Source organism: Sciurus vulgaris (assembly GCF_902686455.1).
Source record: "Sciurus vulgaris genome assembly, chromosome: 11".
Classification (NCBI taxonomy): Eukaryota; Metazoa; Chordata; class Mammalia; order Rodentia; family Sciuridae; genus Sciurus; species Sciurus vulgaris.
In genome coordinates, this window is record NC_136472.1 from 122,585,749 (window position 1) to 122,612,420 (window position 26,672).

Consider the following 26,672-nt stretch of genomic DNA (forward strand, 5'->3'; position numbering starts at 1 on the left):
TTGGTTGATTTAAATTCTTTCCCTGTAATAAAACTTAACTGTGAGTATAATAGCTTTCAGTGAGTTGAGTCCTTCCAGAAACTTATCAAACTTAGGGTAGTTTTGGACCCCTCCTGAACTTGCAGCTAATGTTAGAAGTGATGTGATCTCTTGAGAGGATGTACAGTTAGTCTAACTCACTCAAGGATGAATAGGAGTTTCCCAGGGAGATAATAAGGTGCAGTGGGATAACTATTAAATCTAATATCTTTAAGGATCTTGCCTGTATAGATCCCAAGACCAACAAAGTCTTGATAAATAGCCCTTGTTTCCCCTATCAGGATTCTAGGGTATATGGCAAGAATCTGAGCCAAGTAGATATGAGGCAGATGGACAGACTGTGTGAACTAAGTTCAGTTGAGCAGTTCAAACAGTCTTTACTATTCTGACAACTCAATTAAATATGCCTATTAAACACCTACTATGTGTCTGAGACTCTTAGAGAAAGGAGTTGGTTTTCTTTTTCACTGAATGAAAGGATATGGTAGCAAGAAGGCCATGTTGTTCTCTGTGTGTATGACTTGTGGAAAGAAGAGAAAATGTTCAGAGATTTTCTTCCTTGAAGTCCTCATTGCAGAATGAGTCTATATAAAGGGCAATGACCTTCTGATGCACAAGATGGACATTGTCTAGTGGATGAAGCATCCAAGTGTTTCATGATAATACTTGATATAAGGTCACTTCCTCCAGGAAGTGACTTCTTGAAACTGGTGGTCATGGAGACTGCATCTATGTTCTCAAGACACCCTGTGCTAACCTCTGCTGCATTTATTCTAAAAGAACAGCAAACTTACCTGTGTGTTGTCCCTGACAACCTCTGAGACATGTGGTTTTCTCAGCATTTTGGATATTGATGGACGTGACCCATAGAAAGTACTCAGTATCTTTGGTTGAACAAATGGACAAAACAACAGCTTTAGAGTAGTGAGGTGTAGAGAAAAAAGAGTTTTGGAGTAAAAAAGAAATCACTGGGGTTCAAACCCAAACCAAGTGACTTTTTAACAGGTGTGTGACCTTGAATGAATGACAACTTTGCCTAAAATCCAGTTTGTCCAACTGTGAAATGGGTTTAATATAACCAGTCTTTTAAGACAGGGAGGTAACACACGTGAAAACACTTGCTCAGGGTCTGATTCATTCTTTTCCTTTTTTCTTAAGTGTAAAAAATAAAAATTTCACATAGGGAGTATTTCAAAACCCCAGATTAAAAACTACAAACCTATTAGATAAGGATGCTTCGAGATTCTGTGGGAATAGGAATCTAAGGTATTGGTGGGTTGGAGTCTCTATCATGGATTATTTCCAGAAAAGTTATAGGGGGACCAGATCTCATGAGGGCATGAGTCCAGATGTGGAAGAGCTTCCCTACCCACACTTTTCAGTTCTCATGCACATGGCGGAGAGCCGAGCCCTGCTGTTAAAACTTCAACAGGTGGATAATGGCTCTATTTCCTCTGATCTGAAGTACAGGTGGGCTAACCAGAAGAAATCTTACAAAAGGTGTCAGTGGTGTGGTCGTGGTATCTCCATAAGAAACTATTGCAATTAAAGGTGATTTTGTCAAAACAACACTTCTCACTCTGGAAGCCTTGCTTATTTCATGTGGGACAACAACTTGCTGTCCATTTCTAAATATGGAGACTATGGCCAAGAATCTACTCTATCTCCCTACACTCCTGAAACTGGAGAGAACTGCATTTTACAGAAATATGTTTAGTATATAAGCACATAGTGGATTTACCATTATCTTGGGTTATTTGGAATTCACATTACTTGTGTTACTAATCTTGTCCCCAGACCTATAAGTCATTACCCACCATCCCTCTAACAAATAATAATAAAAAATCTTACTCAACATTATATTTAGACATCATCTCTCTGATAGGTAATAAGATATAGCAACTACAATGATTGAAACGAAGGGAAAGATTGTTAATATAATAGAGGTTTCTGCTGGGCATGCTTTAAATCAATGTGCAGAAGCAATTTAAACAACCCATCCCATCATCATGTTTAAAACACATTGATCTCTCTCTTTCTTTTCCCCCTTGTGGTTGATGTTTCTTAGGTTGTTTTCCTACTTCCTGTGGATTTCGATAGCAAGCCAAAGGAAACGATACTTCAAGAAAATGGCTGAAATAACCTAAGTGACAGAGGGTTCTATTTAGAATATTTCTAATAAATCAAGAGGGGAAAAAAAATCTCTGCCATCATGCTACACTTGACAAATTGAAATTAAATTGAACCAACTCTGGAGAATCCAAGATGACTTGCTTTGATATTTCTTCCCTGTTAAGAGTTAACAAGAAAAAGAGGAAGCCAGAGGGCTATATTTTTTTTAAACAATCCCTTGAACTCTGATCAAAATGTGTGATGTCAAACCCCAAATCCATATTCAGTATGTAGCTAAGTTCAGGGGCTAAAAATAAACGTGGATATGTTTGCATATACATGTATACATATTTTTCTCTTTAATTCCAAAATTATTATCTCGGAGAGTAGCAAATGGAATTTTTTGCTAGCAGTGAATTTTTGGTGTTATCAGCTGTCAGGCTGGAAAAATGTATAGTTGTAATAAAGGCGGAAATATATGATCCATAAATAAAGAAAAACGGGACTTGTTTGGCATTATAAAGTTTTAATACCTTTAGGTAGCAAAGACTCCAAACAAATCCCCTTCCTTTAAATCTTACTCTCTCTTCAGATGTGTCTCTCACGTTCCTGCTCCAAAGCCTATAAACGGTGGTGCTCCTGGTGGGAGAGACCCTGAATATGAAGAAAGAAAAGGCCTTTATGCTCTCAGCTGACTCTATGGACTGACTTGGCTTTTCTTCTTTCATAAGGGTCAAGGTGAAGAACATGTCAGACTCATAGCTGGCTCTAAGTTGTGAGAAAGTTTTTCATGAAAACAAGTTTCATGGAGAGTTACTTTTTGTCTGTATTTATAAAAAATGTCCATATGCTGTTGAAAAATAATGATCAATACCATCAACATTTATTGATCATGTAAGACATTCCAGGGTCAGGGTTAGGTGCTGCAAATGTAGAGGCAAATAAACCATGGTAAACGCAGAGTGCTCAGTCTCTTAGATGAGGCAAACTCCAAGTCTGCTGAAAAAGTCTAGAAGAGGGGATGGGGATGTAGCTTAGTGGCAATGTCCCTGCCTTGCTCATAGGAAGGCCTGTGTTCAATTCCCAGTACTGCAAGAAATAAAACAGAAGTCAGATGAAATAGGCTAGAATAGTCTTTCCATGCAATGGATGAAAATGCCTAGCAGTTAAGTAAACTACCCACGTAAGGTTGCTCTTAATTTACTCTGGGAATGTGGAAGGCATGGAAAATTTTGTTTTGTTTGGAAGAACGAAGGGGTTGCATATATAACAATGAAGGAAGTGACTCCTGACCAGGAAGAAGAGGAGGAAATACAATATTGGTTCCATAAAGCTATTCTTCAACGACACTTTACATTCTTATATACATTTTGATTTTTTAATGAGAAGTTTGCCTTGGGTAAAAAGATATGATGAGTCAGCAAACAATACCAGGCCAGTATGCTAAAGTCTCTGCTCTGGCAGAAATGTGCTATCTCCCTAGAACATCCAGGCTCTTTCCACTGCTGCCACTGTACAATTTGCATGCTTTGGTAATGTTTTATGTATTATGCTACTTATACGCTAAAAAGTACATGCATGCTCCTGCAAATTTAGGTAAATTATGAATAAATTAAATCTTATCTAAATAAACAAGTGTCTTTTTGAACCGAAATGCAAGCTGTCATGAATATTTAAGCAGACAAGGATGAATCCTCTTCCTGCTGTTTCTTACAGAATCATTCTATATTTTTAATTTTTCAGGAAGTGTAGCACACAAAGACTAGAGAAACAAAATTGATTCCTCACTAGAGACATATTATTGAGAAATTTGGATTTCAAGAGTGATACATCTAAAAAAGATCCATTATGGAGATTAAATTGTATGGGTGTCTATAGACACTGGTAATCGCTGCCTTTTCACTCAATTTTGGATGCTCAGAGTTTGAAGGCAGAGCTATCATTTTTATCTTTGAGTGGGAAAAGGCATCTCAGACAAATTGAAACTCTACAACTTATTGAAATCTAGACTAGCTTTCTTTTCAGTTTATATATGATGTGTGTCCATCATTATAGCAAACACCAGAGATAATCAGCTGTGGAAGATGAAAGATTTATTTTGGCTCACTTTTGGAGGTTTTAATCATGATTGATTGGCTCCATTGCTTTTAGTCTTGTGGTGAGGCAGCACATCATGGTAGGAGCAAGAGTTGGAGCAGAACCTTATGTCCAGGAAAGGAAGGACAAGAAGAGGAAGGGGCTAGGATCCTAATATCCCCTTCAAGGGCATGTCCCTGACCCAAGATCTCTCACTAGGCCCATCTCTGAAATGTCCTAACATTCCTAATAATGCCATGCTGGGGCCTTTGGGGGACACTTATGATACAAATTATAGCATAAAGTTTCTATAGGAATCTCCTAGACAAAATGACTGACTCATTCGAATCTAAGTTTTCAAGAATGTAATGGCTCCTAGGGTCAAGCTTGGTAGAATGCAATTCATGTTTTCAGGTCTCATCTCTGCAACACAGTCTTATTTTCTATTACCCATAGAATGCAAGAATTTGAATAGAAAGGGAAAGGGGTGATTTGGGCCCTAAAACAAAAACAGTTAAGTTTTTCAAATTTTCCCCCAAAGACCAGGCTTTGACACCTCTGTATTCTTGTGTATTCTGTTACTTCTGTCTAGAGAGCCCTTCTCATTCTCTTTGTCCGTGGGACAAAGCTCTCTGCATTCTATCTTGGGTCTCCTCCCTCACACAGCCTTGTCCAAGCTCCCTGGGCAGAGTGAGCTGTGTTCACCTACTTTGAACCCCCACAGGACAAGCCTGCATCCCCTTCTTCACTAGGTCTCCCCAGCCTCCAGCACAATGCCAACCATGCAGGATGCATTCAAAGCTGAATCCTTCCTCTGGTGTCTGCTTCTTATCGAGTCAATCTCTCTATGGCACTTATAAGACTGCTGTACGGTAGTCTCCCTTATCTGTGGCTTCACTTTCAAAGTTTTAGTTACATGCAGCTAACCATAGTCCAAAAATATAATGTGGAAAATTCTATAAATAAACAATTCATACTTTTAAATGACTCTCATTATGAAATGTTGTTTATAATTGTTCTATTTTATTATTAGCTATTATTGTTAATATCTTACTGTGCCTAATTTTTAAATTAAGCTTTATTGTAGGTATGTATGCATAGGAAAAATGTATATGTAAGGTTCAGTACTATTCATGGTTTCAGGCCTCATTGGAATATCTTGGGATGTATCCCTCATAGATAAGAAGGAACAACTGTAATTAATTATTTGTTTACATGTTACTTTGGCTTGCTATATGCCAGGCGCTCAAAAGCAGAGGTCCTATCTTATTGATCTTGAATTCCCAGTACCAAGTACTATAAGTATTTGATAAATGTTTGTTTATTGAAGGAAACAAAATTGTATCCATTATATCGCACTTAATTGTGGCAATAAAACCGGGCCTCATTAGCTCCAGCATACCTACAGTGTCACCTGACCCCTCAGAACTCTGCTCAATATGTAGACATCCTTCTACGTTCTTGTTGACAGGGGTCTTCATGAGTTTCTCTCAACTAGCCCCAGAGATGATGGAGCCACATGTAAGAGCCATGATGAGCAAATGACTCTAATTGGTGATGAGGATTCACATTCATTCTCAGAAGCAGGGCTCCATGTCCCTTTGGTCTCATCATAAACAGAACACTTGGCAGACCACAGTTTGGTTCAATATGACATCCTCTTAGTCAGATTGAGAGTTGACCTCTCAATCCAGAGAGAATATAGATCAAGTTCAGAGGGACCAAGCATCATTTTTTTTCTTTCTTTCTGTGAGTGCAGGGCTTTTGCGTGGTGCTGTGAAGAACTAGAGAGTTTTAAGTTCATCTGATCCCTGGACTCCCTGCCTAACTGCAAACATTCCAAAACCAAACCGAGGGGCCAGTCCACATTTCTGTATAACAGTGTCCTTGCTCTCCCTGCCCTTTAGGACAATATCCTGCATGATCAGAGCAGCAAGAGATGACACAGAGTAGCTCTCCGGGAGGAAGATATGGTCTCTGAGCAAGACAAAAACAAGAAAAAACACTAATGGAAAACTCACTGGTGCAGTTCAAACTGTGTCCCCATCAGTATGAAAGGCAAGCATGCAGGCCTAGAGATAGGCTTTGATCTTGCCTCAACGTTAAAGGGAATTTGGAAGATGTCCAAGTGTACAGGTGCTTGTGAAATGCTTACAGTGAGAGAGATTTCATGGCAGGTGTTGCAGGGAGCTCATTCATTTACGATTCATCCTAACATGTAGAAACCCCAACCCCAAAGTTCTACACTCAGGTTTGATCTGCCCAGTCTCATCACATAAGGTCTTTACAACACAGTCAGTTGTATGATCAACACAAAGTGTGTCAAATTGATAACTGGAGTGCAGAAGTCTAGTGAGCAAGGACATGCAGCCTGGCAACCAAATGGTGTTGCAAGGACAGCCTGCTCAGATTGTCTCCTCCCCTCCTGACAGGTAAGCAGTCAGGAATTCGGGTCTGGAAAATCCAGACATGTTGCACAGTCTCTTGACTAAAGAGAAGTGTGTGTGGGAGAAGAGCTGGCATGTGGTGGTAGTGGTGGGCACTAGTGAGAAGGAAAGAGACCAAAGATGGAGGGCTGATGGGAAATGGGCAGCACCTGGAGGTGAGGCCATCTTAACACATGTGCTACTTTCCCAATGGATACCTCTACTGGAGATGCACAATCATGGCACAGCCAGCTATGAGGTCCTTCTATTATCAGGAGACTGACAACACACCCACAGTCTGTCTCAGAGCTCTATTTAATAAATCAAAGCTGACAACTCTTCCTAAATTGATATGAAAAGGTTCCTTAGTGTTCATGACCTGCATACATTTTATTCATTTCACTTTCTAAAATAAGAGGTGAACAGCAATCACAAACAATCCATTTTTGCCAGGTAGAGATGGAACATCTTCCTTTAGTCAAAGGTGAGGCCCCTGGAATCCGGTACAGCTGGGCCTGGTGTGTTAGGAGTCAAACAGCAAAAAAGTTACCACAGCTACCATCAGCAAAGCCACTGAAATCTCCAAAGAGATTTCACCCACATTATCTCATTTGAGCTGCACATGTTCCCTGTCAGGTGGGATTTTCTTATCTCCAGTTTTCTGAAGAGGAAGTAGAAGTGGAGAGGATATGCTCATGCTCTGCATATGTGGCCACTGGTCCTCCAGGAACAGTGTGCAGCTGAAGAGCCTGCCCTCAGCCCCCTGCCCTCTCCTTGGGAGAGGGCCTTTTGATTGAGAGGAGAGGTCTGGAGTGGGTTGGAGACAAAGCTCATCTAGTCCCAACCTCATGGATGTTCCCAAATCTTCCCTCTATATCTCATTGCTCAGGGTTCAGGGTCCCTACACCTTCTAGAGTGGCCATGAGCTAATCATGAAACTAGTAAGGCCAAGGGGTGAAAGTGAATGGACTTTCTTGGTTGCCCTTGGTTGTCACCTCTGCTGTCAACCAAGGAACACTTTAGCTAGGAACTTCAGAAGATGGTGTTTCAAATAATGCTCATCACTAAAATAACAGGAAGAACTCAACTGGTTGAAAGTTGCACCTGGCAATCTAGACTGTAAGGGGCCTCAGCTTTGCAGGGGAGCTGACAATAACAGACTGGGACCCTGGAAGTTTCTGCCTGTGAGAAACCTTCATCTGGTTCATTTGGTCCAAAGCCAGGCCAAAGGGGCTGTCTGACCAGAAGACAAGCAGATAGAATAGACCCCGGGTCACAGAAAGACTGCAAAGGAAAGGCTTACCTCCAATGGAGCCAAATGCAGAGCAGTTCTAGCTATTGGAAGTGGAGATAATTAGGATGGTCAGCCCACATGGGTCTGACTGTTCATGCTCGGGAGATGACAGGGCCTTGGACTGCCTTTGGTGGGAGTTCTAAGGGTTGAGTAAGAGAAGGTCTATGCACAGAGGTGGCTTTGATCCCAAATCATTTTGCTAATGTCCAGCTACACACAGGTCAAGACTACCAGTGTGTATGTGCATATTGTGTTTGAAGGCGACTTACTGAATGAAAGAGCCATGTTTGAGGTATGTGAGCACGTAGGTCACTGGACTGTAGTGCCTTAGATGAAGCACTGGTGGTTCACGGGAAAAAGTCCTGAACCAGAAGTCAAAAGATCACTTAAAAACTGCTGGCCCTGAAAAGGCTGTTCAGGCATTTGGGCTGAGTCCATGCAGGGGAGGGATCTCCTTAAATGGCTGCCTGGAAACTGTCTCAGCAATGCCACTTAGTGCTACACACTCAAATAGTCACATTGAAATGAGAGGATGTGATCGTCAGAACCACTGAAAAGGAGTGCTATGGGAGTCACTCTGGGAAATGTCAACTACCTTCCCCAGTCCTTGAGCTGCACAGCATGTTTCAGACAGAACATCCAGAACACCCTCTCTGCTTGACCCTGGAACAGCATCCTTAGCTCTGACCAAACCTAAGGTGCCTTTATTCAGGTCTTCCACCCTATCTCTCCAATGTGGCTCTCTCTCTCTTTTCTGGACTGCAGGATGTGAACTGTGGATTCAGGCTCCCAGTGAGAGTGATTAAGACATCCTGGCAGGGAGGTGAGCTCTTTATTTGCTCATTTTTGATGGGAGAGCATAAAGCTGGATCGTTTCTCTGAGCTTCCTCAGGGCCATCAAAGTCCACGTGGGCAGGTGACTCCAATAAACAGGCCAGGGACTCACTAGCTGCTGTAAGGCAGGCCATGGCCTCTCGCTGTGGGAAGGGTGGTGCTGGCAGGGGTCATGCACAGAGGCCTTTGCCTCCCACCTCCCTGCCTGATCCCAGCAAGCTTTCCATTTGCTCCAAGCTGCACAAGCACAGCTTTTCAGAAATTATAGAGAAAAGGGAGGAGAGAAAATGAGAGGAACAACCCCTGGGCTTGGTTAGATTCAGAAAATCATGGTTTTAATCTCAGCTCTGCTATTTTATTACCTATCTAGCCTGAGACAAATCATCGAATCCCTCTTAAATGCATCTGCTTAATAAAATGCTATTCATACCAATTTGCATGGTAAGAAAGAAGAGCACGGGCCATTCCTGAGAATCTACTCTGTGCCTGTCGTCACATATTTGTACATATATATTTTTCCACTTCTTGTCACAACCAGGAATTCATGTCTTAAGATAAGAAGTCTTGAGGAATTGTCACCCAGCTTTGTGACTCCAAAGCCTGAGCTTTCTCCATTTGAATATGATGTGAGTTGGAAGTGTCATGACTAAGTTACAGCAGAGAAAGCAATTTATGAGTTTTAAATCCCAACTCGGATTTAAGACACTGCATCTGAGCTCAAAATAATGTCGTTCCTTCATCAAACTAATTTTCAAAAGGGAAACTGAGACATGGGTGTCCAGGCACTGAACTGAAGATCCCCTAGCCAGGCAATGGCATGCTGTGCACACTGGTCTCCTTGCCCTTTCTTCTTTGTTGGGTTCTGCAAGGCTCTGAGTGGAAGCCATGCTGCCCTTGGCTGGATTTGAACCAAAGGCCTTGAGAGAAGGTCTAAGAAAATCAAGCTCCTTCTGCATCCTCTGCCATGTGCATATGTGAACAGAGGCAGGCACATGGGTGGGGCTGAGAGTTTTATTCTTCCAGAGTCGGTAAAAGTTTATTGACAACAAGGACTTCATGTAGCTCAAGATTTTTTTGTGTGTGTCATAAATGGGGTTTTTTTTTTTTTTGGTCTGTTGCTACTATTTATTTATTTATTTTTAAAATTTTTTTGTTTTTAGTCATAGATGGACAGATGGACATAATATCTTTATTTTATTTAATTATGTGGTGCTGAGGATTGAACCCAGTGCCTCAATAGGAAAAATAGTCCCTTTTCTGAATGCTATCAATTTCAAACTATGTATATTGCAGGACCGAAAACAGACACTTCAGTGTGTGTGTGTGTGTGTGTGTGTGTGTGTGTGTACATGCACGTGCACATGAGTTTCCTTCAATTTCTCTCAATACTTCCACTTAGTTTCCTGAAGAATTAAGATCTGGTCCTTTCAAATGTAAATTAAGCAATTTACAAAATATGTATTTTGGCATATAGGCAACTTAGCTTTCCAAACAAACTGGAGTTTTATTGATTCTGTGAGCTGCTATCTCATAGAGTTATCTTGTGGACTTAATTTGAGTCTCTTTATAATAGGAGGAGAATGTTTTCATTTGTAATAAGCTGTGCATTCTGCTTCTATGTAATCCCACCCTCATATCTGTGTTTTTAAATGAGTAAAAGAAGTGATGTCAGTCTTAATATGCTTTTCAGGGGGTTAGTTTTTCAAATCTTATTTTTACAATTTTGTCTATATTTCTTATTATTAAAAAAATATTTGATGCCACAAAAGAAATTGAAATTCAAGAAACATCCACCCAGGGCCTCCCCAGTCTAAGACAGCTCTTCACATCTACCTAGGCTCCAGGCAAGTTTTGTCACTGTGCATATGGTTTTATGAAGTTGCAACAATTCTGTAAAAATAATTTTCGAAATAATTTTTACACAAACTTGAAACTTTCTTGAATGCCTTTCAGAATCTCTGGACCCGTCTTAAAGGAAACTTTTCTCCATATTTCATCCTAAACATATGACAGGAACTTCATACTTCAGAGGTGAAGAATGCATTTCTCAATCTTTCTTAACGATACTCATAGTGAAGCAGAAAATAAATACATGGTGACCGATCTCAAGGTTAATCACCAACCCTCTACATCAACAAAAAATGCACATGAATCGACTCACAGATGTCTCCTTTTAAAATATTCAAGGAAAAAGGCTTTCCAGTCTCGATTGTGAACCTTTTTCTAGTACCAAACTCCTTCCTAACTCATGGTTTCAATTCTTGTCATCCATTTCTATTTTTCACTTAAAAAATTCTATTTTTTCTTTTCAGGGGTTGATACATTTTATTGTGTCAAAATATACCCACATAAAATTTATCATTTTAATCATTTTTAATTGTACAGGTCAGTGGTATTAATACACACCTTTGTGCATCAACATTTGCCTTTGGAACTCTTTCACCCTTCCAGTGAAACCCTGTACTCTTAAACAGAGCTGCCCATCTCCCTTCCCCCAGCCCTGGCAACTACCCTTCTGTGTTCTGTGTCTGAATTTGACTATTCTAGGCACCTCAAATAAGTGCAATCACACAGTGTTCGTTGTTAAGTGTCTGGCATAATGCCTTCCAGGTTCACCTCTGCTGGAGCATGTGTCGTGATTTCCTTTCAAAGCCAAATAATATTACATGATATGAAATATTTGTTTATCCATTCATCCATCCCTGGACACTTGGGTTGCTTCCACCTTTTAACTCTTGTGAATAATGTTGCTATGAACACAGGTGTATAAATATCTACTGGAATCCCTGCTTTCAATTTTGGGGGGTAAATATGCAAAAGTAGAATTGCCAGACCATATGATAATTCAAGGTTTAATTTTTTTGAGGAACAGCCAGGCTGTTTTATAAAGACTACACCATTTTATATTTCCACCAACATTGCACAAAAGTTCCCATTTCTCCTCTTCAGTCATTTCAGTCTTCCTCTCCACTTGTAACTAGCAATAGCCCTCATTAAAACAATCCTCCCATAGATGTAGATTCATCATGGTCTCTAGGCAATGCCTATGTTACAGATGAGTCTGAGGCACAGTGCTGGTAAGCCCCAGGAGAGAGCCTGGGGCATAATGGGGCAGGCTTTATCCTAGGGGCAATCTGCTTAGGAGCTCAGACACTTTGTCAGTGTTAAAAAAGCTCTCAGGGAAACTGCTCTCAGGGCAGCCCATCTTGTAAACTTATCTTCCAAATTTGATATTTTACATCTCAGAACTGCTTTGTGATGAGTAGCCTTAGGCCCACTATTTGCGATAGTGCTGTTGAAGGTCAGGGCTAACTGCCAGGTGGGTCAGGTTCTCTGGTCAGTCCTACCACTAGCCTTTCCAGTCCTCAGGATCAATCTCCAGAGTGTCTCTGGCCACCTTTGGGTGAAAACTAATATACGACATGACTTCATTAGCCCATACCTGTGGGGAGTGGCCTGGGCTATCTTCCCTCCCAGCACCATCTCTATGTACTCTGGGCTAACCCAACAGGGCTGAATTTTTCTGGACTTGGTCTAGGTTGTGAGGGGTGAGAGGGTTTGTGGGCCCTGCAGGTCTCACATAGGGAGAATCAGAGTCATCAAAAGATGTCTGTTTCCCCAAATATCCCCTTAAAGAGCACCTGAGAGGCCCCCTCTATCCTTTTGTCTTTTTCAAAAAAATTTCAACTGAATTTATTTAATACCTTATGCCATGTGCTATTCAGGGTTCTCTTTGTCTTAAGGGTGGTATTTCCCAAAGTTGGCTCCTGGGATAAAAATTCCTCAGGTGCTCCATGGTAAGGATTCCAAAACCAGGCACTCTGTGGGTTTCCTGTCTCCAGGAGAGTCATAATATACATTAATACAGCAGAGGTGCATGAAAATTCTATAGTCTGAAACCCATTTAATTTTATTTCAGTCATACTATTAACCAAGATCTCTGTTAAAATGCAAAATAACAGTAGGATAGGAATTTTGAACCAAAGATACCATCTAGGTACCTGACAACTTTCCTCTGCATGTAAATGTAGGAATTGGGAACAAGTGAAGACAAGATGGCCTTTAAATTTTTTCTCACAGTATTTAATTAAACTGCTTGATCTTTCTAAGCCTTGGTGTTTTAAAGTATCTTTCAACATAAAAATAACATTTGCTCATGGTAGAAAATTCAGTAAAGTGAAAAATCATTCATAATCCCAATACCCAGAGATAATCACTACTAGCTTGTCGAATATTTTCTGACACTATTTTTCTAAATGAATAGATACATATTCACTTACATACAATGCATCTATATTCTATTTTTATAAAATGGTGAGGGGGGATACCAATTCATATTTTGATTTTCTCCCACTTTCATAGCATGAGAATTCAGGTTTTTAACTCAGTGGAACTGTCTGTGAGGCAGAGAAGCTGACAGGTATATGGAAAAGAAGGGAGCCAACATTTACGTGCAACAACAGGGTGGTGGATCATTTGCCTTTGGGATGGCCTTTTGTTCTCACAGTGACTTCGTGGTATACAGATTGGCACCATTCAATTATACTTAGGGACCTGAATTTCTGTGGGCCATTGGGTAGTGGGGACACCTTTGGTGCTCCACCCGACCCTGTGCATCTCTTCCATTGGACCTGGTGTCACCTCCTGCCTCATCCTCTGTTCTGCTTCTAATGGCCCACCTGGGACTCTAAGCTATTGCCCAGTGGCCCCATGAGCAGCTTTACTTAGGCCTTGACTTGCACAGAATGGGAACTGCTTGAGTTTATTTAGCCAATGACTAGCATGGAAGGATGAGTGTTTATTGAGAGCCAGATAAACTCCAGAGTGTAATTTGCATTCCAGAGCTTACCTGAAGGATCAAGCTAAGAATGGGGTACCATTTTAAATCACACTCTTGCTTGGCTTCTTCCTTGTCTCTATTCTGCTTCCCTTTCTCCTTCCTGTTTCTTCCAGGAATCCTTGCTCAGGGTTTGCCTTTGGGAATTTGACCTGAGACAGGCACTTTCTGGATGGTCATGTCTCTTAAGAAGCAGAGTTGACAGGTTTCTATCCTAGTTCCTTGCCTGATTCCAAGGGAGGCAGAGGTGTATGTGGGAGGATAGTCTCGGGCTGCAGGATGAGGCTGGGCCCTCCAGCTGCCTGGCATATGACTAGGACAAAAACAGGAAGGGAGTGTAGACTGTGGGAGGCTTCCAGAGGGACTTCAAGAATGCCCTCTCTGCCCCTCACACACATACCTCCGAAAATATTAACCTGCATCAATACCCCAAAGAGTAAAAGGGTGCAGTGCTCATACTGAAGATAAAAAAAAAAACAATAGACACACAACTCTAACACATTGGATACCAGCCAGGGCTCCACTTACCACACAAACCACCCCAGCCACACAAGCCAGTAGCCTCATGTGTGAAAGCCAGAGAAATACGGCTGTGGGCTCCTGCTGGGAAGCAATTGGGTCCATCTCAGCTCACATGTCGTGGCAGAGAAATACACACACATAGGCTAGATTCACCCAGAGGAGCTTTCCTCTCATTAACCTTGAAGGACAACACCCATCCTGTCAACGGCAGCTCCAGTCTCTGATTATAAGAGGCCAGGTTCGATGAAGCAATAGGACCTAAATAGCAGACATTAGCACTGCCAAATGTGTCTTCTCTCTTAATACACTACAGATCCATCATAAATGCTGAGAAGTGGGTGTGGGGGAGGGGTAGAAAGGATAGGATGACAAAGCAAGGTGCACACAGCTTGCCACTGGGTGCTCTTTGTCGTTGGTGAAGGAGATTAATTCTCTTCCGACCTCCTAAGAGGTCAGCAATCTCTCTCACACATACGTATACACACACACACACACACACACACACACACACACACACATCCAATATGAGTCTTCATCTGTCATCCATAAGGCAGACTCATATTTTGGCTTTGATCTTGTAAGAAGCCGGGAACACTGACTGTGTGCATATGTGTGTGGGGTGTGTGTGTGTGTGTGTGTGTGTGTGTGTGTGTTGTTTTCTGCTTGGGCTCTAAGAATCTGAGAAGGAAGAGTGAGGACAGGCCTGGTTGTGTTGGAGGATGTGCAAACAGCTCTGCATAGAGACACTGACAGGCAGGATCTTCAGCAAAATGACACCAAGGGAAAGATGGTCCTCACTGCCATCTCAGTTCTATTTATGGCTGGAATGGCAGGACATTGTTTAGCTAGATGTCTGGCTGCTAGAAGGGACTGTGGTTTTTCCTGGGGAAAGAATACTTATGGAGGCAAGCATAGTTTAAACAAGGCTGCCACACAGCTACTGGCTGGGCCCCTGAGAATGAGGTGTCAGTCACTGAAGGAGGACCCAAGCTACATGAGGGGCTTCTGATTTCCTTCAAATTGACCTGACAAGCTGTGGAAGCATAAACACCCTCCTAAAGAAGTTCTGCAAGGATGACAGTAGCTCATTGCTAAGCTTCCTTTGTAGACAGAGTCTTATAAAGGAGATTTTCTAACACATCATAGAAACAGGAGTTCTGTCCCTGGTCCTGGAAATTGAAGGGGAGAGGAATACTGACTGTCTGTAGGTGAAAAATAATCATCATAATAATTGCAAATATTTAATATTGCTCATTATTCTGTGCCAGGTATTGTTTTCAGTACTTTATTTATATTAGCTCACTTAATCCTCATCATAGGCTCACTAAGGAGTTGCCATCATTATTTCCATTTTCACTGACTAGGATAACTGAGATATGGTGACTTACTCAAGGTTATAGAGTCACACTTAGTGGAGCTGGATTAGAACCCAGGCAATCTGGTTCCAGTTTACACTTTTTTTTTTTCAGTACTGGGGATGGAATCCAGGATCTTGCATATGCTAGGTAAGCACTCTACCACTAAGCTACACACACACACACACACACACACACACACACACACACTCACACACACACATTTTAAAATTTTGGTAAAGGGGCTCACTAAATTGTACAGGTTGTTCTTGGACTTACAATCTTCCTGTGTCGGACTCTCAAGTAGCTGAGGGTATGGGTGTGTGCCACCGTGCTCAGCTCCATTTTAACCATGGTGCTATATAAGCCTTTCTGAAGATGAAGAGGTATTGGGCTGGACACTGGACAGCAGTCCCAAAGGATAGGAGGGAGCCATGCCAAGAGGAAGAGAGGGAAAGGATGACCCCCCCCCAGGGCATCTGATCTTGAGGAGTTCATTAATAATCAAATGGGAGAAATCACACATATGCACACATGGAAAAGACATGGAATGTTGACTAAAACATATAAATCTAATAGTCATTAAAGAGTAAACTAACTAAATTCAGAGAAGAAACATAGATGTGGAAAGATAATTTTCCCCAAGGGGGAGTCTAGCTCCTGGAAAGAGAAAGTGACATTCAAAGGAACCAAGTTGGAGAAGACAAAAGACGATGAACCAAGAGGTGACAGAAGTTGAGATTGCTTGTTACAGCATCAAACTTCACCTGAGTCTTGCTGTTTCTGTTGGCCACCTCTGTCTATGTCTGTCTTACTTTCTCTACAGATCTCAATAGAATATAGATCTTTTCTCTTGGAATTCCTTTCTAATTCGGTTCTTCCCTGCTATTCTTTATCTTAATAGCTATACTAACTCTGACAATGTATTGTTGTGTGAGAAACACAACCTAAAATAAGGCCATGCTCGTACCCCTTGTTATTTTGCATTCCTATCATTCTTATCATCCAGCTGTACAGACACTTCTGAAAAAGCCCAGCACAGAATGAAAGGCGACAGGCATTTCTGAATGATAGTTTAAGTAGAGGGATTTCAGGAAAGGGATCAAGGAGAGGCAGGAGATGAGGAGGCAGATGTCATTGGGATTCATTTCAAAACATCATACATTTACCAGTTGCCTGGTGCTTGGTGCCAAGAATACAAGAGACTAGTTATTGCTCACCAAACTGGCAACTCCTAGAGTGTCCAAACTAATGTGTGATGCATAATGATAGGATAATCTGATAAAATTCAATAGAAGGATGGGCAATGGGTCTGGGAGCACAGAGAATGGTGCCTCTATTTGTTTCAAAGGTGCCTTGAAAAGTTACAGAACAGATATGATTTAAGAGATGATGGGAAGGAATTTGCTGAATGAGGAAAGGAGGAAGGATGTTCCAGGCAGGGGGAAGAGCATGAGCAAAGAAGTGCATGACCTACTCGAGGCTTAGCAGTTGTCCGGATATGGCCAGGCCGAAGGCTGAGTGATGACAGAGGAGCCAGATTGTCAGGGCCTTAGGATTCAGGGTCCAGGAACTGGGATGGCCCTTTAGGCCCTGGGGAATTGTCAAAGGCAGGAGGATGGGTTGGTGGGATATGTACTTTAGGGACTCCTAACATTGGGGTGGAGAATGGACGGGCAGGCCAGTAAGGAGGTTACTGACATAGTCCAAGGGAAAGAGGATGCAAATCTTGGAAGCCAGGAGGAGGGAGGCAGACATACAAACGCAGGATAGCATCTGAGGACATTCTGAAGTTGAATGGTCCTACACTTCATCCTTCTCTGTGGTTTAAACAATGCTACCTCCTTTACTCTAATGTTGGTATATTCACCTCCCACCTGTCTTGAATGCCACCTCTTCTGCAAAGACTCCATTGTGCTTCCAATGGCAAATGAATTCTTCTTCCATGCTCCCCTGCTCTGTGCCTGTGGTTTTCTCCCTGGGTTTCCTAAATCTACATTAATTGAGACAGTCTTTTTCGGTGCTCTTACATGAGTAGCAATAAGGGCAGAGTTTTGGAAGTTTGAAAACTTGGTTTTGTTCTTTGAACACAGTACTTTACTCAGTAGTTACATTTCTCTGGGCAAATCAATTCACCTCCTTTGAGACTTGGGTTTATCATTTCTGGGAATGTACCACTGAGGTTACAGTCAGGAATACAGAGCCATGCAGGTAGTCTAATAGGGAGAGTGAATCAGGGGAGAGGTTAGCAATAGGGAGCAGCCTGTTGGGAGCTAGAGGCACAAAGAAAGGAAGTGGCATTTCCTGAACTCCAGGAGCAAAAACTGCCCCGTGGGAACTGGGACCACCTGACAGACATGATTACTCTCTTAGAGGCCACCCAGAGTAGATGCAGAGGATAAACTGGGTACCCCAACATACCTCCTCAGTCCTCTTCCCTGTAACCCCTAATGGTGCCTACCATTGGTTGAACCTGCACAAAAGCCAGTTGGCAAGGAATTTTGAGAGGTGTAGTTTGCAAAAGAAGCACAGGGCATGGACCCAAACTGTCATCTAATCAATACAGGGCATTCACAAAAATGTCTCGGACTCTACTTCTCAGGATATCAATGAGACTCAAATGGAACCATGTATGGGAGAACCCTTTGCAAATCACAGTTACTGAAATGTGTGCTTGGATGTTGGAGTCTTGTCTGTCAGTCAAGAAAATCCATATTAACTGTGCAGTCATCCAGTTAATATGTGGACTGTGCCTGTGGACTGTTTCTCTGGAGCCAGCGCTCAGGGCATGTCCATTCAACAGGCTGCCCCAGATGTCTGGACTGTACCAGGTGATAAGACATCTCCCAGTAGATGATGAGCTTTAGTGTCTGTTTCTAAACCTTTAGTATCAGACTAGTTTCCTGCACATGGGTGCAGCTCATGGGCATGTGACTTGGAAAGGGGCCTCTCCAGCTCCTGCTCTTCTTGTCAGTGAGTAACCCTGATATATGAAGCCATCACCAAGTGAAGAGGTTCAAAGCTATAGAGGTGACAGAGGGAGGGAACAGAAAAGACACCTGTGAAGGTTGTGAGTGGCAGCTCTGCCGCCTGCATCATGCTGGGCACTCTTCACATGTTGTTTGCTTTAGACGACAGAGAAGATGCTTGGGTAATGGGGCTGATGCTGTTGAGCCCTTTTTACTCTTCAGCCCCATTAACCCACATCCACCCAAATGGATTCTCAGCCAGTCCCATTAAGACATCCTGTCAGAACCATCCCACGTCATTTGCAGAGTGAAGTGAATATCAATAAAATTGTAATGAGTAATTTTCCCAGCTTCACTGACTCTTACTGGAAATCAAGCCAACCCTCTGCTGTGGGTATTGACAAAAACTCCATTCCTCTCGGGAACTTCTTTTCTTCCACTGGGTAAATCAGAACCCATCTGAGCGGATACCCAGTGTGCTAGTTTAACATGCATGGGCACATGAACAGCAGGCTTGGGAAGGGACTCTGTCCCTTCTTGGCAGTAAGCAGCCCTGAACAAAAAAAGGTTCAATGCTTTCCATGGGGAGGTCACAGAGGGAGCCCTGCACCAGGAGACAGGACATCTGGCTTTCCTAGCTACTATGGGCCACTCCCACCAATACTCCATTTGGGTCTCATTCCTTCAATAACACTGAAGTTCCCTTCCAGTTCTGACATTCTATGATTCTGAGAGACAGAACAGGTACAGAGAGACCAGTCTGCCAGAGAGTGATACATTTGGCAGTGTAGACCCTTGAGGTGCTGTCCATCTGCACTGCCAGGCAGTCAAGAAGCAGAGAGAGTGGGGGCTTTGCTGGCAGTTGCTTGTCGTGGCTCTCTGACCGCGGAGAGCCCGAGCATCACACCTGCTCCACGGCCATGACAGCCAGCACTGGGAGATCTGAGCTGTGAGTGACAAGGCGTTAATTCAAGGCTTAGGAAGTGTGATGGTTAGGGACCAGCCCTCCCCTTCCCGTTCTCTCCCACCCATCTGAAAAGCTGTCAACAGCTTTTGCTGATGGCTGGCTGCTGCGGCCTCATCTCCTTCTTTCCCTATGTGGAGGTGTGGAACAAAGTATGGAGGTGTTTCTGCAGCACCTGGGCTGCTGGTTTGGAACCTGCTACCTGGGGGAAAGACAGAAGACTGCTCAGCTGCTGTTGTTTGCAGGGATCCCAGCCTCCTCTTCCTGGAAAAGATAGTGAGGCCCAAGTCAGGGTTCCAGAAGAATGTGTGTGTGTGTGTCCCATGTATGCATGTGCAGGTATGTGTGCATGCAAGTTGGATGTGCATAGTAGTGCAGAAAGAGGAGAGGAAGACAAATGAAGTAGCGAAGTCTTGTGAAGTTGGATTTATTGGCTTCTGGGAAACCCCAAGTGGCTATTGTTCCTCTACCCTGCCTCTCTCCTTGCCAAAGCTCACATAAAAAAGGGAGGCTGCAAAGTTTTCCTGGAACCAGGGGTCCAAGAGCAAGTTCTTCAGGCACCCTGTAACCTGGATGCACATTGTTAACCCACTGACAGCCAGGTTGGTTCAGATGATATAGGTGGTAAAGTGGATGCTCTTTCTTTCCCCTCTCTGGGCTTTCTGACTGAAGTTGACTTGGTTGAAGAGAAGGTCTGACCAGACAATACATGTTACAAAGTTAGGACTTATTCTAGAATATAAAAACATTTACCTGATCAATTTTTCATATGAAGTAAAGTCTAGAAAGTGGGGTTATTATTCCATTTAACAGATGAAGAAACTGAGTCCTAGAAAGGCACTTGTTCAAACCCAGTCTCTCACTCCATCCCAGGATCTCTATCTCCTGCATAAGGGATAGTGGCTTCCAACATGATCCTAAGAATGCTAGTAATGGTGCATTTTCTCTCCCCTTTCTTCTGTGTAATCTGAAAAAAAGTAGGCCAGAAGCAGTTATGGTCTGCCTGGCCACAGTGACATGTGATTACCACACAACTGGAGGTGAGGGCATCCACTGAGAGGGCATCCACTGAGTTCTATAATTATTACTGCCTGGGAAGGTAAATTGCTCCTTTCCTTTTAGAAGCAAACATGAGACTGGACCTGACTATGTGTGATGTGGTCTTGAGCAGACTATCTCTACATACTTCACTCTGACTTAGGTATCAACTTGCCGCATCTTCTATAAGACATAGTAACCAACACTGAATTGCAGTATGCTTTACACGTTTTTGTCCCTTCTCATATGTTGAAGGATTTGGTATAGAATTTTCCTTGATTTACAGAGGAGGAAGCTGAGGAGAAAGAGCAGAAATAAATTGCCTCGAGTGCAGGCCATTGAAACTCATGGAGTTGAGTGTTTTAGTCAGCTATTTCACTGGTAACTGAAGGATCCGACCAGAACAACTGTAGAGGAGAAGTTTATTTGAGGGCTCACAGTTTCAGAGGTCCTAGTCCACAGAAGGCCAGCTCTATTCCTCGGCCTCGTGGTGAGGCAGAACATCATGGCTGAAGAGTGTGGCACAAGGAAGCAGCTTACATCATCAGGAAGCAGAGAGAGACTCCACTTCCACATCTAAACCATAAGCCTGGGATTCAAATCCAGGTATGGTGGACCCACTGAACTCTTTTTCTCCATCACTGCATGTACCAACCACACTGTCCTTCCCAAGCTGGTCACCTACATTCTTTTACTCACTTTCCTATTCAGGCACAGGGAGTGTGCACATTGTGTTTATGATTCCACACCTCAGCATAAAGCCCCTTCCTGCCCTTCCCTGTGCATGCGTATGAACAAACCCGTGACGCACACCTGAGATAAGGTTCCGGGAATTACATGACGTGACTCCATGCACTAAAGCAGCTCCAGGTCCTGCCGGTTTCCTGGATTCCAAGGCCTCTTTCCCTTCTGCCCCCAGGCCACATTGCTAAATATATCCCCGAATGAACCCATTTACCATCTGTAGCTAAAATGCCTCTTGACTCCTCTGAGCCAAGATTAGAAGTCCGCCTAAACGTCAATGATTATTTCATCGGCTAAAAGCAAATTGATCAAGCTTGCCCTCCCTGCAGACTAAGAAGGCTCTCAGTCTATTTGTAGCTCAGTCTGATGTGCAAGAGGCGGCTGCTCTGAGTCGAGGCTGCCTGCTGCTTTCTGTACCGACAGTGTTTGCAGAGTGGGTCATTGATGTGTTTAGTCTGCGATCAGCAGATACTGAGGTATAGGTCTGATGGGCTTCTTAAAGCGGACCCAGGTTATCTTCTCAACAAGCACTGGTGCCTGTGTACCCTGCAGGACCCCACGGCAAGGTTCCCTGGGGTGGGGAGCTGATGTAGGCTGACACATCACCAATGTCCTGCAGACCTTGACCACAGTGGACATTCCAAATTGCCCACAAGGAGGCCAAACTAAAGAGGGTCATTGAGAAGTGTTCAGAAATACTCCCAACTGTAGAAGACCCTGAAGAGTTTGGCAAAGTTTTTGTTGTGAATAAAGAAATTAATGAGAACATGAACTTGCGTGGGAAAAAAAAATGCACGCAGAAGAACTGAAAAAGTTTTCCTTTCTAAAACATTTCACTAGAAATTAAAAAAAAAAAAAAAAAAAAGACAAGAGCCAGAGAGAGACTTGTCTGTTTCAGTAGATATTTTTTCTTTATTTTTCTCCTTTTTAAAAAATTTTTAACTTTGTTTTTCTTTGTGATCCCAAGATTCTCACCTCCATGGAGTTTCCAGCTGCCTCCTTGGAGCTGAATAATACAGTAGCCAGCCCAGCAGAGACAGCCCATGGCTAGGCAGGAGGCTCCCAATACACAGAGAAGAGATTTTTCATTTCATACATCATTTAAAGCTTGCTACAGTGATTTACCAATGTCAGCCTGTCTTTGGAGTACAAGAAGAGAAGAAAGAGAAATATGCGTGCTTCCATTGTGTAACAGGACTGGGATCCTAGGAGAGCAATGGAGGGAAGGAGGTGGGCTGGGTTTTCTTGTCTAAATGCTATGAAGAAGTCAAAGACTGCCCAGAATTAAGAAGAAAGAGAATGAGAGGACAGTGGTTTGTGTCTCACAAGGAGATATGACTTCCCTTTCCACCTGTCCTGGACAGGCAGAGGAGTTCCAGCTCCACAGCCTGTGTGGTCTTCTCCTTTGCAGGTCCTTGCACTTGGATCTAGCCTGGAACCTGATAAGATTTATCTTCCCAAATGCTTACCATTGTCATATTATTCCATGCCTAAGTGCCAAAACTCTTTTCCCAAGGGAAATTGAGTCATTCCTTGTCAGCCATGCCAGGACCTCAGGATCTCAGTTTCTGACTCTCTTTCCACTAAACCTGAATTCCCATGTCCAGGTGATTCAGTGAGCTGCACCCTGCAAGCATTAGCCACCAAGCTGCCCATGCAGTTGTTCTTCAGCCTGGACCACTCTTTCCCTGATAAAATTTTTTCCAGGACCAACCTGACACCCACAGTGACCAACTCAGATTTGCCTGCTTATTCATGTCCCCAAACTTCTACAGCACTTCTAGCCAACAATGGCTTGAATTAGATAATAGATAATAATAATATTACATTATGACATTAAAACATTTCATAGAGTGACTGCTGAGTGCCATGCGGTTTATACACAATACCTCTTTCTGCTCTCAGAGTAACCTCACCAGGATGTGCTGTTAGTATTTCCAGGTGGGGGAAACGGAGGCTCAGCCCATCTTAGGTAATTATTTAAACCCATGTTCAGCTAGGATGTAAGTAACTTGGCCAGAATCTGAACTCAGACTCTCTGTCTTTTTTTATGAGCCTTTAACCACTATTTTTTACTGCCTCTCAGTCCAGTATTACTTCTAAGGTAATTGATTTTTAGGTTTTAGTTTAGTTCTGCAATAAAACTATGGATTCCCCAAGGATGCCACACAAGTCTTACATATCTGTATCCCCGAGCTAGATATGCAATAGGTATTCAATATAAACTTGACCATTCATTGATTGGTCGGACAGCTCCCAGACCCGGCCACTTCTCTTTCTCTTCTCATTATGGAAAGACCTAAGTAATACAGCTCTCAGAGAAGGCTGGGGGTGGGGTGGATGAGCATAACCAGTCTCTCATCAAGAGAATCTTATATTGGACTACTTTGAATAAATCAATCAGATGAACATTAAGCACGTACTACTGCATACTAGGCATACAGAAGATGGGGGAGAATTGAAAACCTTCTTGTTAGCAAGATGGCAAAGCTCCAACTGGAGAAATATGCAACAGAGAGTGAAGCAAGGAGGCCTGGGTGAGTACAGAGCATGAGAAAGGGGGATTATAGGGCCCTGCAGGTCGATGCAACTCACCAGCATTGAGCTCACCAGCATGGAGCTCACCAGCATGGCTTGAAGGCAGCTTCAGTAGAAGGTGGGGTCGGTGGAGTTTTGAGGATGGGTGACATTGGCCTAGGTGGAGACAAAAGGAGGCTCACAGTCATGAGAAAGAGAATGACTCTGATTCATCACCTTCTCTCTGTAGTGACTGTGTCAGGGCGGGATTAGTATCTAATAAATCTTTGCCACTATTCTTGATGGCTCCTGAGCTGGTACCTTCTCAGCCTTTCATATAGGTTGGTTAGGTAAAGTTTGATAAGGTAGAGTGCACAGTGGAAGTTCTACACATATGTATCCTGTGTATGTTTGATCACCAATTGTCTTTGATGCCATTGGTGCCTGGCCACAGTCAGAGCAGGGTTCAACTCCACTGTCTCAGGCCATGGGCTGCTAAAATGGAATGACACATATTGAGGGGCTTATAAATAACAGAAATATATTCTCACAGCTCTGGAAGCTGGGATGTTCAAAATCAAGGCAGATTCAGTGTCTCATGAGGGTCTACTTCCTCCTCTCTACTCACGTGTCCTTGCATGGTGGAACTGGGAGGGAGCTGCAAGAGGTTTCTTCTACAAGGTCATTAATCCCATTCAGAAGGGCTCCACCTTCATGACCTACTCACCTTTAAATCCTTGCTGCTACCTAATACCACCACCTTGAGGGGTAGATTTCAACATACCAATGGGATGATATGTAAACATTCATCTATTGTAGCTACATCTGGAAATTTGCTTATGATGAATATGGGTGACCCTGTACCTTCTTTTTCTAGCAGGACAAAGTAGTAGCCTTGGGAATTAATGCCTGAGAAGTGGCTCCCAGCCAATGATAGGTGGGGATGATAGATAAACACTCCATTTCTTTATCCCTTGTTTGGAATGATTCTGGGGTCTATTCTGTGTAGAATGAAGCCTGGCTGCCACTGTGGTGACTTGCCAGTAATGAACATTTTACTGGTTGCCTTCTTCCCTTTCTTCCTCCTCAGTCTCCTGCAGTGTTTCCAGGGATCACCTCCCACATGAATCACTGGCACTGGACTTATGGAGTCTATTTCTGTGAAGAACCAAAGTAAGACATTGTTGTCTTTACTAATTGTAGAGATATGCATATTTGATAATGGGTTCCCCAAATTGTCCAAATGGGCCCTGCTCAGGTCAACTCACTCCCAACATCCAGACTCAGCACTAAGCATCCCCATGGAACACTCATTCTGATGTCTGGCTCATCTATCCCCTTCCTTGCCCCACTCCCAACTAGGATTATAAAGTCCTTGAAAGCAGGGCCTGTGTCACACTGAGTCCTTACTGTAAGTCCCTTGCAAAGAATGGTGCTCAATGAATCATCTTTACATTGGATTGCTAAGCAAAAAGCCTTCTGTTCAAAGGCAAGTTCATCCCTGTACCTTTCTCTGGCTTCCAAGGTGATGATCAGTCCCAAAGACATAGAGTTCACTAGGCCTTATAACAGGTCCGTTATTTTATTTATTCTGTTGCACCAGTCTTAAGTGACCTTTCGAACAGTCTCATGCACATCCTTGCTGAAATCCATTCCAAATGTCCCTAAATGGTCCCTGATCTTTCAGAAAGCTCACTGGGTCCATGGGAAGACTGGTAACTCCTTTAAAACCAGGGCTAAGGACACATGATTAATTAGAAGGAGAGTGGGATAGTGGGTGGCACAGGTGTCTACGTCCCAGAGCAGGGCTCCTGACCATGGTCCAAAGCGACAGCGTACATTCTCTCTGCCTCAGCCTCATATTCTACTACTCTTCTCCTCCTCCCTTCTGTAGCAGTATGACCAACACTGAACACCCTTCTTGAGATACTGAAGCAGCTTGCAACACCCACTTGACAGTTGATCCAGAAGATAGCTGACTACTGCTGAGACTCTAATTATCAAAGGTGGCACCTGAGCCAGACTGGTTTTCCATACGGAAGGCAGCTAGAGGGTTCATCCTGTCAAATGGATCAATACCCTCAACATGCCTGGGGCAGAACCAAAATCCTAAACTGCAGCTGGAAAGCTTTCCATGAGGCTTCCACCCCTGGTCCTTAGAGATGCAAGCAGAGATAACCCCTGGGGATAAATCACAGGGCACACTGTAAGAGGCAAATGACTTGGTAGAATGCAGCTTCCTGGCCAGCCCATGCCACCGACCCAATAGCAGGCTCTCCTGGCTTCACCATGCCCTTCAGCTGCCAGGCTTGGCAGGCCCCAAATTGGATGGACAGATGCTCCCTCTGACCTCTCTTCCAATTCTGCTCACAGTCCCCATCTATTTGCACAGATCATCCAGGAAGGTAGCAGCAAGCATATGAGCAGGAATTCCAGGAGGCCTTGAGGCAGTTCACCTCCTGCTGTGACGAAGGAGGAGAGCCCAGAGCACATGCTGGCACACATCCTTGGCCACCACCCACCTCCAAAGTAGATGCTCGTTTGAGGCGTTGGCTTGCTGCCCACAAAATGTGAAGCTCTGCAGGGAACAAAGGGGGGTTGGCAGGCATGGTGCTGTACAGGCCATATCATCCCTGTGGTGGGAACTGGGAAGTGTGTTCTCTATTCAGGCAATGGGGATTAATCCCCCCACCACATCTCAGAGACAGATTGAGCCAAAACTGTTCCACTTGGCCTTAAGCTGCATGGATCCTATCTCCAGATGAGTAGGCCTTCCCAGGCCCTGGTAATTGGTCTGGAGTGGGCTCTGGAGCAAGACGCAAAAATCAGGAGCATCCATGGAGCCCCTTTGATAAAAGAAGCAAGTGATGCCTAAAACAGTCCAAATGGATTCTTCAGGAGTAACTCATCCCTCAAACAGCTGTGTGTATGTCACTCGGGGCATG

At 43.3% G+C, this 26,672-nt stretch overlaps 1 protein-coding gene and 1 long non-coding RNA gene across 5 annotated transcripts in view; both read right to left on the bottom strand.

Moving 5' to 3' along the window:
- KIRREL3 (kirre like nephrin family adhesion molecule 3) overlaps positions 1–26,672 on the bottom strand; it is a 571,499-nt gene that overhangs the window by 417,601 nt on the left and 127,226 nt on the right. The window lies entirely within an intron of this gene.
- On the bottom strand, positions 11,585–26,642 carry LOC306640765. The gene is made up of 2 exons (XR_013757887.1): positions 18,091–26,642; positions 11,585–17,634 (listed from the first exon to the last, which is right to left on the bottom strand). It is a non-coding gene; the product is annotated as an uncharacterized lncRNA (long non-coding RNA).